Here is a 12,222-nt window from a genome sequence, read left to right as displayed (position 1 = left end):
CATTAAGATTCCTTGGAATGATGAGAATGCATCTTTGTGTGCAAATGAATGCACATAATCATATCTAAATTCATTTATATTCTTTATTTAAATCAAAAGTTATTCATGTGTAATATTTATTTCTGCACATTTTACAATGTGATTATGAAACAAATGCTATCAGTGGCAAGACTGCAAAAAGAAATCAGCATAGGTAGTTAGAAACATTAATCTGTGTCTTAGAGCAGAGTGGTGTATATGATAAACAACTGAGAGAGTGACCCAAAATTTTGCTCATTTCTCATTTTGCCTTTTTTAATTATGTTTTATTACATACATCATTTAGCCTAACTTTAACTATTACAGAAAATGTTAATCATCATGAGCAGATGAGGAGCTGGACAAGAGCTTGGAATTTCTCTCACACAAGAGTTCCTAGAAAAATAAGCAAATTCTCAAGAACTTCAAAGGTTTAGAAGAAAAAATGAATAGTGCTGCACTCTCTTTAGCACATATGAATCACTATGAACTGTTAGTCTTAGAAATTCTCTCTTGGAAGCCCAGCTGTTGGAGTTGGTTCAGACAACTGCATTTTTGGTTTATCTGCTTTGGCATACATGAATCATTTGCTATGAATTTTAATTAATATGAACAAAATTGATTATTTATACAAAGGGATGCCACACAACTAATCTCAGTTTAGATGGTCTTGAGAAAGAAACATAATGACTTATTTTTGTTAAATAAAGTTGTGTGTTGCTCTGCTCTTGAATTAACTTATGTTTTGGCTCCATTTATTCTAAACATCGTGTTTACAGCTACAAACTGCTTATTCAGTAGAAAGATGAGCAGTTCACATTTACACCATAGATACAGCTCTTTAAAGAAGACAATTTCCAGATTATTTTTTTAAATTTTTTGTCTATAAATGAAAAATAAATTTCTGTTCAGCGTAACATCACAGTCAATTTGTGGAAAATATTTAAAGAAGTATTATCTCTCCTTAGACATTAATATGTACTTCAAGTGTTATTTTCATTAGAGAGAAAGAAATTTCCTGTGGATTCCATCACATTTATTATATGCCGTTCCACTTGACATCTCTTCAGCAGTCTGCACATAATCTTTGCCATTCTTCTCAAGCATTTTTTTTTTCACTTTGTCTCCCAAGGATGGGTGGACCCCATCCATTCCCAAGGCAGAAAAGTGTAAATGAATCAAACTTCAGACTTCCACACTATCAACCAGTGACGTTAACCTTTAACCTATGATGGCATTCACTACTTTATATCAATTCAGGTCTGTTGAATGATCAGGCTCAGATAAATTTTATTTCTCATGAAATGTTTGCTGTTGCAGACAAAACAACTTGTACTCCTATCATTCCCTGAAAATATATGGCAAACCTCAGTTTGTGACTTTGCCTAGTGTAACATGGCAGAAAGCAATTTAGTAAAAATCAAAGACTGCTGTCCACAGAGTGTTGTGTAAACATTAAGTAACAAGAATGCCTATCTTCAAGACACTTATGAGGCATCAATTACAGCAAAAGCATTGAGAAGTTCTTGACATTTGCAAACTCATTTCCCATCTCCCATTTGAACCTTGTTAGTGCCAATTACAAATGTACCACCTCACTTCAACTATTTAAATATAACTTCTTTCAACTGAACAGACAAAAGTAATGAAAATAAACTTATCTGATGCTGTGAAACTACTTCCTCATGAGTTTTTTTGAGGATCCAGCAGTTGTGTCACCATATCAGTTAAAGCCATAGTACATAGTTGGACTTCTGTGCAATACTCGTAAAATGTAAAAGATGAGAACCATGTTTTATACAGGATCCATATATAACAGAATTCTGATCACTCATGTTTTGCCAGCATGATTTATTATCAATGGACTTTCAAGTGTTCAGCTGAATTGCTGTTTCCATTCTATTAACAATATTATGATGACACACCCAACTGCTTCAAGTGTGGCTCAACTACATTGATAGAAAAAAAAGTCACAACACCTAGAAGGAGTTGTGTGACATAAATGGAAACTGGTAGGTCTGTTTATTCATTCAAAAGATGATGTCTATTCAATTTTTTTGCCAATTGCATATGAGTGGCACTAGTAGTGCCACTATGAGGATGCAAATCAGGTTTGCTTTAAATACACAATGCAACAGTTGTGAATGTTAGTTACCTTTGGGATTGGATGTGGAAAATTAATATTAGCGAAGAATGCCTTTAAGGTGTCGAACATGCTGTTATCAACATCTCACTGAGTTTTAAAGAGGCCATGTAATAGGGCTACGAGAAGCTGGACGTTCCTTCTCTGATACTGCAGAAAGACTTGGCACGAATATAGCCACTGTACATGATTGCTGGTAGTGGTGGTCATGAGAATGTACGGTCCTAAGAAGACTGAGCTCTGGACAGCCATGTGGCACTACTGAGAGGGAAGCCATCATGTCCTGCATATGACTCTGGAACAGCATACTGCATCTGCAGCAGCAGTTTGAGCAGCATGTGGTACCACAGTGACACAGTGAATTGTTACAAATCAGTTACTTCAAGGACAGCTCTGAGACAGATGTCTTGTAGTGTGCTTTTCATTGATCCCAAACCATGGCTGTTCTTGACTTCAGTGCCTGAAGTGAGAGCTCACTGGAATGCAGGATGGAAGTCTGTTGTGTTTTCCAATGAAAGCTGATTATGCCTTGGTGTCAGTGATGGCCATGTGTTGATTAGAGGGAGACCAGTTGAGGGCCTGCAACCAACCTTTCTGTGTGCTAGGCACACTGGACCTGCACCTGGGTTTATGGTCTGGGGTGTGATTTTGTAAGACAGCAGGAGCACTCTCGTGGTTATCCCACACACCCAAACTACAAAATTGTATGTCAGTCTGGTGATTCGACCCGTTGTGCTGCCATTCGTGAACCACATTCCAGGGAGAGTTTTGTAACAGGATAATGCTCACCCACATACCACTGTTGTAACACACTGTGCTCTACAAAGTGTCGACATATAGCCTTGACCTGCTCAATGCTCAAAGTCAGTCCATTGCTCAAGTGCAATGTGCATTCCTCATACAAAATTCTTGAAAGTTGGTTACATATGCAAAGGGGGGAGCACTGATCAATCTGATGAAAATGTTGACCATAACTGAGATGAGATCACAAGGAGCCATTGGAAGTTCAAAAGACAGACAGACCAAGAACCCCAGCTTCCTCAAACAAGGGTTTAGTGTGTTCTGAAATGACACCTGCATATGAAGCCTCACAACCTGCAGTCACTGCAGCAATTGTGTCAGATTGACCATAACAGAAGGTATGAATTGTGGATTTCAATCCTCCAGGGTACGACAGAGGACACTTTTCCAAATGACTCATCTTTTCATATGAATTGATGTTTCATCTATTGGCTAAAGTAAACCACCATCATGTAAGAATTTAGAGGTCACAAAATCCTGGCATCATCATCAAAAATGAAAGAGACTCTCCAAAACTGAATGCGTGTTGCGCTGTTTGTGTGCACGAAATATATAGATCTTTCTTTTTTGTGGAGGAAATTTTGACAGGAATGTCGTACGTGGTAATTCTGCAAAACTGGTTGTTTCCTTAACTTCATGAAAATTCCAATGATTTCATTTTTATACAGGATGGCCTCCCACCTCACTTTTACCATGAGATATGCCATTATCTTAACAACACCACCCCACAACACTGGATTCGAAGAGGTGGACAACATGATCTGGTTCATTGCTTTTGGCCTCCCAGGTCACCTGACCTCATACCTTGTGATATTTTCTCTGGAGGTACATAAGAGTCAGCGTCTTTGTCTTACTTATGGGAACTACTCTTCAAGAGTTCAGAGATTTAATTGTTGAAGATGTCGATTCAATAAACAATCTGTTGATTCACGTCTGGAATGAAATGGTATACCGGTACGGTTTTGATGTTTCTCGAGCAACACATCATACTCATGTTGAGTGTATGGTACAGTGTCTACGTGAACATAGAACTTGGAGAAGTTGGAACTTTCCTCTATCCCCTGTGCAATGTGTTTCAGTTATTCATAGTTTATCTGTAATAAAGAACTGAAACATTTCTTCCTCTTTGAATCACCCTGTATTTAAGGCCTTGGACAGTGTGGAAAGAATGCAAGTAGGTCATTAATCAGAGGGAGCTGTGGCAACATCTGTTTTTGGCAGTGGTTTAACTATTCCCTGTTCCCAAGCCTCAAGGAAAAACTTGTATTTAAAGAGTGATTGAAGATATTTGTTATAGTGGGCACTAGTGGGTCAATAATAAGCTTCATCATCTGGACTGTTATGCCATCATATCCAGTAGTTCCTGATCTGATAAGCATTACAGCTTTTTTTTGATGGTTTTACAAGTAACAGTCTTCAGATAGAATTTTTTGTGGCTGCAGTCGTTTACCCCTATGAAGTAATCAATGAGTCTCTGTTTCATTTGTGGTTATAGGTAATGTGAAGTAACGTTAGTACTACTTTCTCAACTACTGCTTTCCTTCTACATCTACATCTATACTCTGCAAACCACCATGCGTTGCATGGCAGAGGGTACATCCCATTCACGTATAGAGTGCGGGAAGAATGATTGTTTGAATGCCTCTGTATGTGCATTAATTATTCTAATCTTATCATCATAATCCCTATGTGAATGGTACATAGGGGGTTGTAGTGTATTCCTAGAGTAATCATTTACAGCCAAATCCTGAAACTTTGGTAACTGAATTTCTCAGGATTGTAGTGTATTCCTAGAGTAACCATTTACAGCCAAATCCTGAAACTTTGGTAACTGATTGTCTCAGGATAGTTTAGACTACCTTCAAGAGTCTGCCAGTTCAGTTCCTTCAGTACCTCTGTGATACTCTTTCACAGATCAAATGAACTTGTGGCCATTCATGCTGACCTTCTCTACATGCATTTAATATCTCCTGTTACATATTCTAGAACTGGTCACATGAGTGATTTATAAGCAATCTCCATTGTAGACTGATTGCACTTCCCCAGTGTTCTACAAATAAACCAAAGTCTATCAACTGCTGTATCCACGACTGAGCGTGTGTGATCATTCCATTTCATATCCCTACAAAATGTTACACCCAGGTATGTGTATGAGTTGGCTGATTCCAACAGTGCCTCACTGATATTGTCACAGAAGAACCTGAGTAGCACAGTCGCTGTAGTGTAGTGGTTATGGTACTAGACTGTTGCATGGAGGGTCATGAGTTTAAAGCGCACTTGAACTTTAAAATTTTAATTTCTATATTCGGTTTGAGTACATTCTAGAAGTATCCACAAATGTCAAGAATCATTGTACTGCAATGTTCTGTAACTGTATATATACCATGTGTGTTCTGGTTGGAGGCAGAATGCTCCGCGCTCTTGTACGTGCAAGTGCTGAATAAACCTTCGTTAAGTGAAGTTAGTTTTCGTCATTCATCTAATTACATCCTCTTCTATGTGACATTATTCTGGTGGAGATGCCGGGTATTGCAACTTGTGATAGCACACATTATCGACGACACAGTGGCTCCCATCAGGCCACAACAGAGCCGCCATTTACGTGTCGTGAAACCTGAGTTCGAGCCATATTCAACAGATCGCAATCTATCGGAGACAGAAGAAGAAAACGATGTTACAATGACAGCAACTGTGTGCCACCACATGAGATATCCTTCTGGGTTCTCTGGTGACGATGGCCAAGATCCAAACAAGTGGCTGAAGATATATGAGTGTATAGCCAAATTTAACAAATGGGATGACACCGTGTGTTTGGATAACGTATTTTTCTACTTGGAGGACACTGGCCAGCAATGGTATGAGAACAACAAGGAGAAGTTCACAAGCTGGGAAGTATTCCAGGAGGAACTTTGCAAGCATTTCGGCGACACACAACGACAGAAGTGCAAGGTTGAAGATGAATTAAAGTGCAGGGCACAGCGTCCAGGAGAAAAGACGACATCCTACGTTCAAGATGTCTTGGACTGTATAAAATAGTGGATCCTCGGATGAAGGAGGAAGATAAAGTTGCACATCTCATGAAGGGTATTGCTGAGGACATGTATCAAGCCCTACTCCTGAAGGAGGTTTCAACAGCAGACGACTTCATAAAATGGTGCCAGTATGTCGAGACAATACATCAAAAAAGAATTACATGCAAGAAGTTTGAACAACTTCCAAACGTCATATCGATGTCTGTGATGGAGGAAGAAACTGATTTCACAAGTGTTCTTCATCAGATAGTGAGAGTGAGAGAAGAAGTTCAGAAGGCACTTGGATTGCACGGCAAGCAAAAAACCGAGACGCTTCAAGAGGTCATAAGGGAGGAAGTGGAACAGACATTCAACCCTATCTGTCGTCCTTCATTTCCCTTTAAAACGGTAAAAAAGTCCACACCCAGGCGAAGTTACGTTCCTGCAATGCCACATGAGGAACCTGTTTGGGCACCAAGGAAGACTGGCGTCTGGAGAGCGCAGGATAACCAACCAGTATGTTTCCACTGCAGATGACCAGGACATGTGGTGCGCCCGCGCCAGGAGACAGCAGACAGATCTTAGCTGACGCCAACTCCGGGACGACGAAGATGGACAAGAAGATATGGATGCAGGACGACGTAGGTCACCATCGCCGCAAGCTAGCCGCCGGAGAGGGCGCTCCCCAACACGTCGATCAAGGTCTCCATCGCCGTTTAGAAGCTCCAGCCGATAACCCAGTCGCTGCAACCTGGAAAACTAAAGGGTGCGACCTTCCTTGGAGGCGAGGCCGCCGAAGAGAAACATCCTCCGCCGTCGATCACTACAAAAATGATGGGAAACTAGGTCGATATCCTCATGGATGGCGAACCAGTCCAAACTTTTGTGGACTCTGGAGCATCATACTCAGTCATTTCTGAGAAGTACTGTCGCCAGTTGCAGAAAACCGTATTCGTCGACAGCAAAACATCTCTGCTGAAGGTGGCTAATGAGAAATATGTAAAACTTACAGGAAGATGTACCATTCATGTGGGTATAAGTGGCCATACACAGTCTTTAGAATTCATCGTCTTACGAGAGTATAGTCATGACGTCATTCTTGGATGGGACAGGATGTGGACAGGAAGATGCGCATCTGAGTGTGTGGAGACTGTGTGCTGGATGAAGTGATCATTCCTGCAGTCACCACTAGGAAGGTAACTGTCATGCGTCATGTCATGCACCAACCCATGGATCTTGTAGTGGAATGTAAGAGAAGCATACCACTAAAGAATAACTTGGTCGTCCCAGCGTCTGTTGTCTCGTTTAAGAACGGATTCGGTGAATTGTGGATAGTTAACTGTCACCGAGAACTGCAGATCCTTCCACGACGCATTGCATAGCAAACGCTGAGCCGTTAATTGCAGAACAGCTGAGCGTCATAGAAACCTCCCATGCCGAGTCTGTGGGCGAAATTAGCGCTACCACTATGAGACAAGATCTTCTAGCTACACTATCACCAGATCTCACTAAGGAACAACAGAGGTCTCTGAATGCTTCTATTCACAGGTGGAGAGCAAATTAGACAAATTGACGGTGAAGCACCGGATTAGCACTGGAGACCATCAACCAATAAGCCAGCGAAAATACCGTTTGTCAGTAACGGAACGTCGAATAATTCACGACGAGGTAGAGAAAACGATGAAGAATGGCATGATTCAGCCTTCGCAGAGCCCATGGTCGTCACCATTGGTTCTCGTCGGGAAGAAGGATGGCAGTTGGCGCTTTTTTGTTGATTACAGGAAGCTTAATAAGATAAGTAAAAAGGACGCTTACCCTCTTCCACGAGTTGATGATACACTATAGTGTCTGAAGGGGGCTAAGTTTTTCTCAACCATGGACTTGTACTCGGGATACTGGCAGATTGAAGTAGATGAGGCTTATCGTGAGAAAACTGCATTCATTACCCCTGAGGGCCTGAGTTCAGGGTAATACCGTTTGGTTTGTGTAAGCACCAGCAACTTTTGAACGGATGATGGATAATCTTCTAAGTCACCTGAAGTGGACGATGTGTCTTTGTTATTTAGATGACATTGTAGTGTTCTCAGAGAGATTTGATGAACACATAAAAGGCTGAGGGCTGTTCTTAGGTGTCTCCAACAAGGCGGACTGAAATCCAAGAAAGTGTCTCTTTGGAGCAAAACAAATCAAAATACTTGGATACCTTGCGTCAAAAGAAGGTGTGCGGCCAGACCTAGAAAAGGTGAGAGCTATAACGGAATTTCCTATTCCTAAAAGTATTAGAGATGTGAGAAGCTTCCTCAGATTATGTTCTTATTACTGTCGTTTTATCAAAGTCTTTTGTATCAAAGCCAAGCAACTCCAAGAGTTGTTAAAAGCCAATGCTAAATTTATCTGGGGTGGTGCTCAACAAGATTCTTTCTATGTGTCGTGAAAAGCTCTGACCCCGTAAAGTTGGTCTGTATGATGAGACAGCACCTACAGACCTACACACAGATGCCAGTGGGTATGGAATCGGTGCTGTTCTGGTGCAAATTTCGGATGGAAAAGAGAAAGTTATAGTCTATGCTTCTAGGACACTTACAAAAGCCGAGATAAACTACTCAACTACAGAAAGAGAATGTCTTGCTGTGATCTGGGCCACGTGCAAATTTCGACAGTATCTCTATGGAAGGCCATTCACAGTTGTTACAGACTATCATTCACTTTGTTGGTTGACAGGTCTTAAGGATCCAACAGGACGACTCGCCAGGTGGGCAATATGTCTTCAAGAGTGTGACATTACCATAGTGTACAAAAGTGGAAGAAAACTCCAAGATCTGACTGTCTCTCAAGAAACCCTGTGCAAGACATCAAGACTTTGATGAAGATAGTGACTGTCTCGCTGCACTCCAGGATATCTCTGCTGAGCAGAAGAAGGACGCCAAGATATCTCAAATTATGCTTGCCTTAAACCGGTCAGAGGATGTGAAAGGACAATTTAAGGTGGTTAATGGATTACTTTGCAAGAAAAACTTTGATCCGTTTGGAAAAAGATGGCTACCAGTGATTCCTAAACACATGTGCTGTTTTACAGAAATTCCATAACACACCTGAGGCCGGACATTTAGGATGTATTAAGATATATGATAGGATCCGCAAGAGATTTTTCTGGTCAGGTTTATTTAGGAGTGTCTGTCACTATGTGCCGCACTGTCGAGTGTGCCAGAGGAGAAAGGCAGTTCCTCAGAAACCACCCAGCTGACTCATACCAATTCCACCAGCCGAAATGCCTATCCAGCTTGTTGGGATTGACCTCCTCGGGCGATTTCCAATGTGTGCTAGCGGGAATAGATGGATTATTGTTTGCACTGATTATCTGACATGCTGTGCCATTACAAAAGCCGTGAAAACAGCCGAAGCATGCGAGGTAGCCAAGTTCATCATAGAAGACATTGTATTAAAACACAGTGCCCCAGGGTCATTAATTACGAATTGAGGGAAAGTTTTCAATCGAATCTTGTGACAGAGATAAACTGTCAGTACAACATTACTCATCACATGACGACTACCTACCATATGCAAATTAATGGGCTTACTGAATGCCTTAATAAGACCTTGGCCGACATGCTATTAATGTTCATCAATGTTGAGAAGAGCAACTGGGGTGAGGTGCTACCTTTCATGACGTTTGCCTACACCACCACCAAACAAGACACCACAAGACTTACGCCATTTTTCCTGGTGCATGGGCGTGAAGCGACGATGACGATGGACACTGTGTTTCCGTTACATCCTGATGACGTGGACGACGACTACATCGGCCAGGTGTTAACCAGAACTCAGGAAGATCGGCAGGTCGCTCGACTCCGCACAATGCAGGCTCAAGAAAACGATCGCCGAAGGTATGGCACGAGCCACTGCCCTGTTGTCTACCAGCCTGGTGACCTCGTCTGGATCTTCACTCCTGTTCAGAAGGTTGGTCTCTCTGAGAAGCTCCTCAGGCGCTACTTTGGACCTTATAAGGTTGTAAGACAGTTGTCTGATGTTACTTATGAAGTTGAAGATTTCGACCCTGACACAAGACGACGAAAGATCAAAGATACGGTCCACGTCCTTCGAATGAAGGACGTGGACTGTGAATGCTTTGGCAGTTAACCTTTAGAATTTTCATACTCTCACTTATGGGAGGAATTTCTTTCGATCTTACACTGATACCTTTGGGTTTCCTGCAGCTATCATTATGTGGATTGAATGGAGGGTCACCTTATATAAAAAGCCCGTTTGTGCATCCCATACACAATCAGCTATCTGAGTAGCAGCCTCTGACATGTGGTGCACACTTGACCCATTTAGGGGACACTACAGTTCTCAACCATATGGCGTAAGTCCAGAAAGTCACAGCCTGGCTTATCATAGAACCTTCAAAATCTCTGGGTCAGTCCTTCCACTAAACTCAGAACCAAAGGGGCACAATCAGTTCTGGGGACAATGCTGCAGATAGTGGGTTCTGTTGAAACTCCAGGCACAAGGCTGGCCTTCTCATCCTTCTCTACCAGTTGCAGGAATAATTGAAGTATGACCTCAGAGCCCGGACGACAGGCATCATTAGTTCCAACGTGTACCACAGTCTGGAGTTGGTTGCACCCTGTTCCCCCAATGGCTGCTGGAATAGCCTCTTCAACATGTTGAATGAGACACCTGGGCGTACATGTTGTGTACACCTGATATCCTTTCCTGTCCCGTGCTGTCATTTTCCTAAAGGGTACCATCATTCACCATATGTTTGAACTGCTGATGAGTAGTAGACCCCTATCCTTTTGTGTTTGCCACCGCCTGATATCGGACAACACATGTTTCCCCATAACAGGATCAGCTTGTTTCGGTGAAAGACAGAACTCTTATAACTGCAGTCCGGTTTCTATACAAGTAGTAAATAACCTTTTGCTCTCAGTATTTTATCCCTGCTATCCTCAAAATTTGAAAGAATGTGTTCTGATCAACAGTGAAAAAACCTTTCAGTAAATTTACGGATACTATAAATGTAGGTTTACCCTTATACAAACTATTCTCTGAAATTAGTAATAGGTTCAGTTTTGCACATCTCCAGAACCTGAATAATTCTTCCCCAAAGCCAGCTTCTAACATGTTTTTCATTCTTTAGTAAATAATTCATGACAGTCTTTTGCAACCACTACTTATTAAACGGATAGTTTGGTAATATTCAAACCTGTCAGCTCCTGCTTTCTTTGGAACTGTAATTATTATATTCTTCTTTAAGTCTTGTAGTATTTAGCCCCTTTCATAAATTCTGCTTAGATGACAAAATAGTTTTGTCATGACTGATTCTCTCAAGGCTATGAATAACTCTGACAGAATGTCACCAACGCCAGGGACCTTGTTTCGACTTAGATCTTTCAGTGCTCTGTCAAATTCTTCTCGCAGTATCATATCTCTCATCTCATCTTTATCTACATCCTCTTCCATTTCTATAATATTGTTTTCAAGTTAATTTTCCTTCCATAGGGCTTTTATATATTCCTTTCACCATCCAACTTTCCCTTCTTTCAGTACTGGTTTGCTGCCTGAGCTGTTGATATTCATGCGGCCTGAGCTGTTGATATTCATGCAGCCTTACCTCTTACCACCAAAGGTCTCCATAACTTTCCTGTAGCTGATATCTATCTTTCCACTCGACATGTATGTTTTTACGGCCTTGCATTTCAACTGTAACCATTCCTGCTTCCACATTTTGCCCTTTCCTCTAAATTTAACTTTTTAGACATATGTATTCCCTTTTGGTTGCTTCATTGATATGTTTTCTCCTTTCATTAGTTAAAATTCCTAATGTCCTTTGTTATTCAAGTATTTCTTTAGGGCCTTGTGTTTTTACCTATTTGATTCTCTGCTGCCTTCACTGCTTCATCTCCAAATGTCACGCATTCGACTTTTTCTTTCAATTGATTCCGTAAATCATTGCCTAAAGCTCCCTTTGAAACTCTCAATAACTTCCAATTTCTTTTAATTTATCCATTTACATCAATATACATTCACTGGCGGAGGATACCATGTGCCACTACTACTCATTTCCTTTTCTATTCCACTCGCAAATGGAGTGAGGGAAAAATGACCGTTGTATGCCTCTGCACAAGCTCTTGTTTTTATTATGTCTTCTTTGCAGCCATTACACGAAATGTACGTTGGCAGCAGTGGAATCATTTTGCAGTCATCTGCAAACGCAATGATGTTTCACAAAATAGTGTTTCCAGG

The sequence above is a fragment of the Schistocerca serialis genome, chromosome 4 (assembly GCF_023864345.2).
Source record: "Schistocerca serialis cubense isolate TAMUIC-IGC-003099 chromosome 4, iqSchSeri2.2, whole genome shotgun sequence".
NCBI classification, from domain to species: domain Eukaryota; kingdom Metazoa; phylum Arthropoda; class Insecta; order Orthoptera; family Acrididae; genus Schistocerca; species Schistocerca serialis.
The sequence above is the reverse complement of the archived record's forward strand: the minus strand, read 5'-3'. Positions refer to the sequence as shown.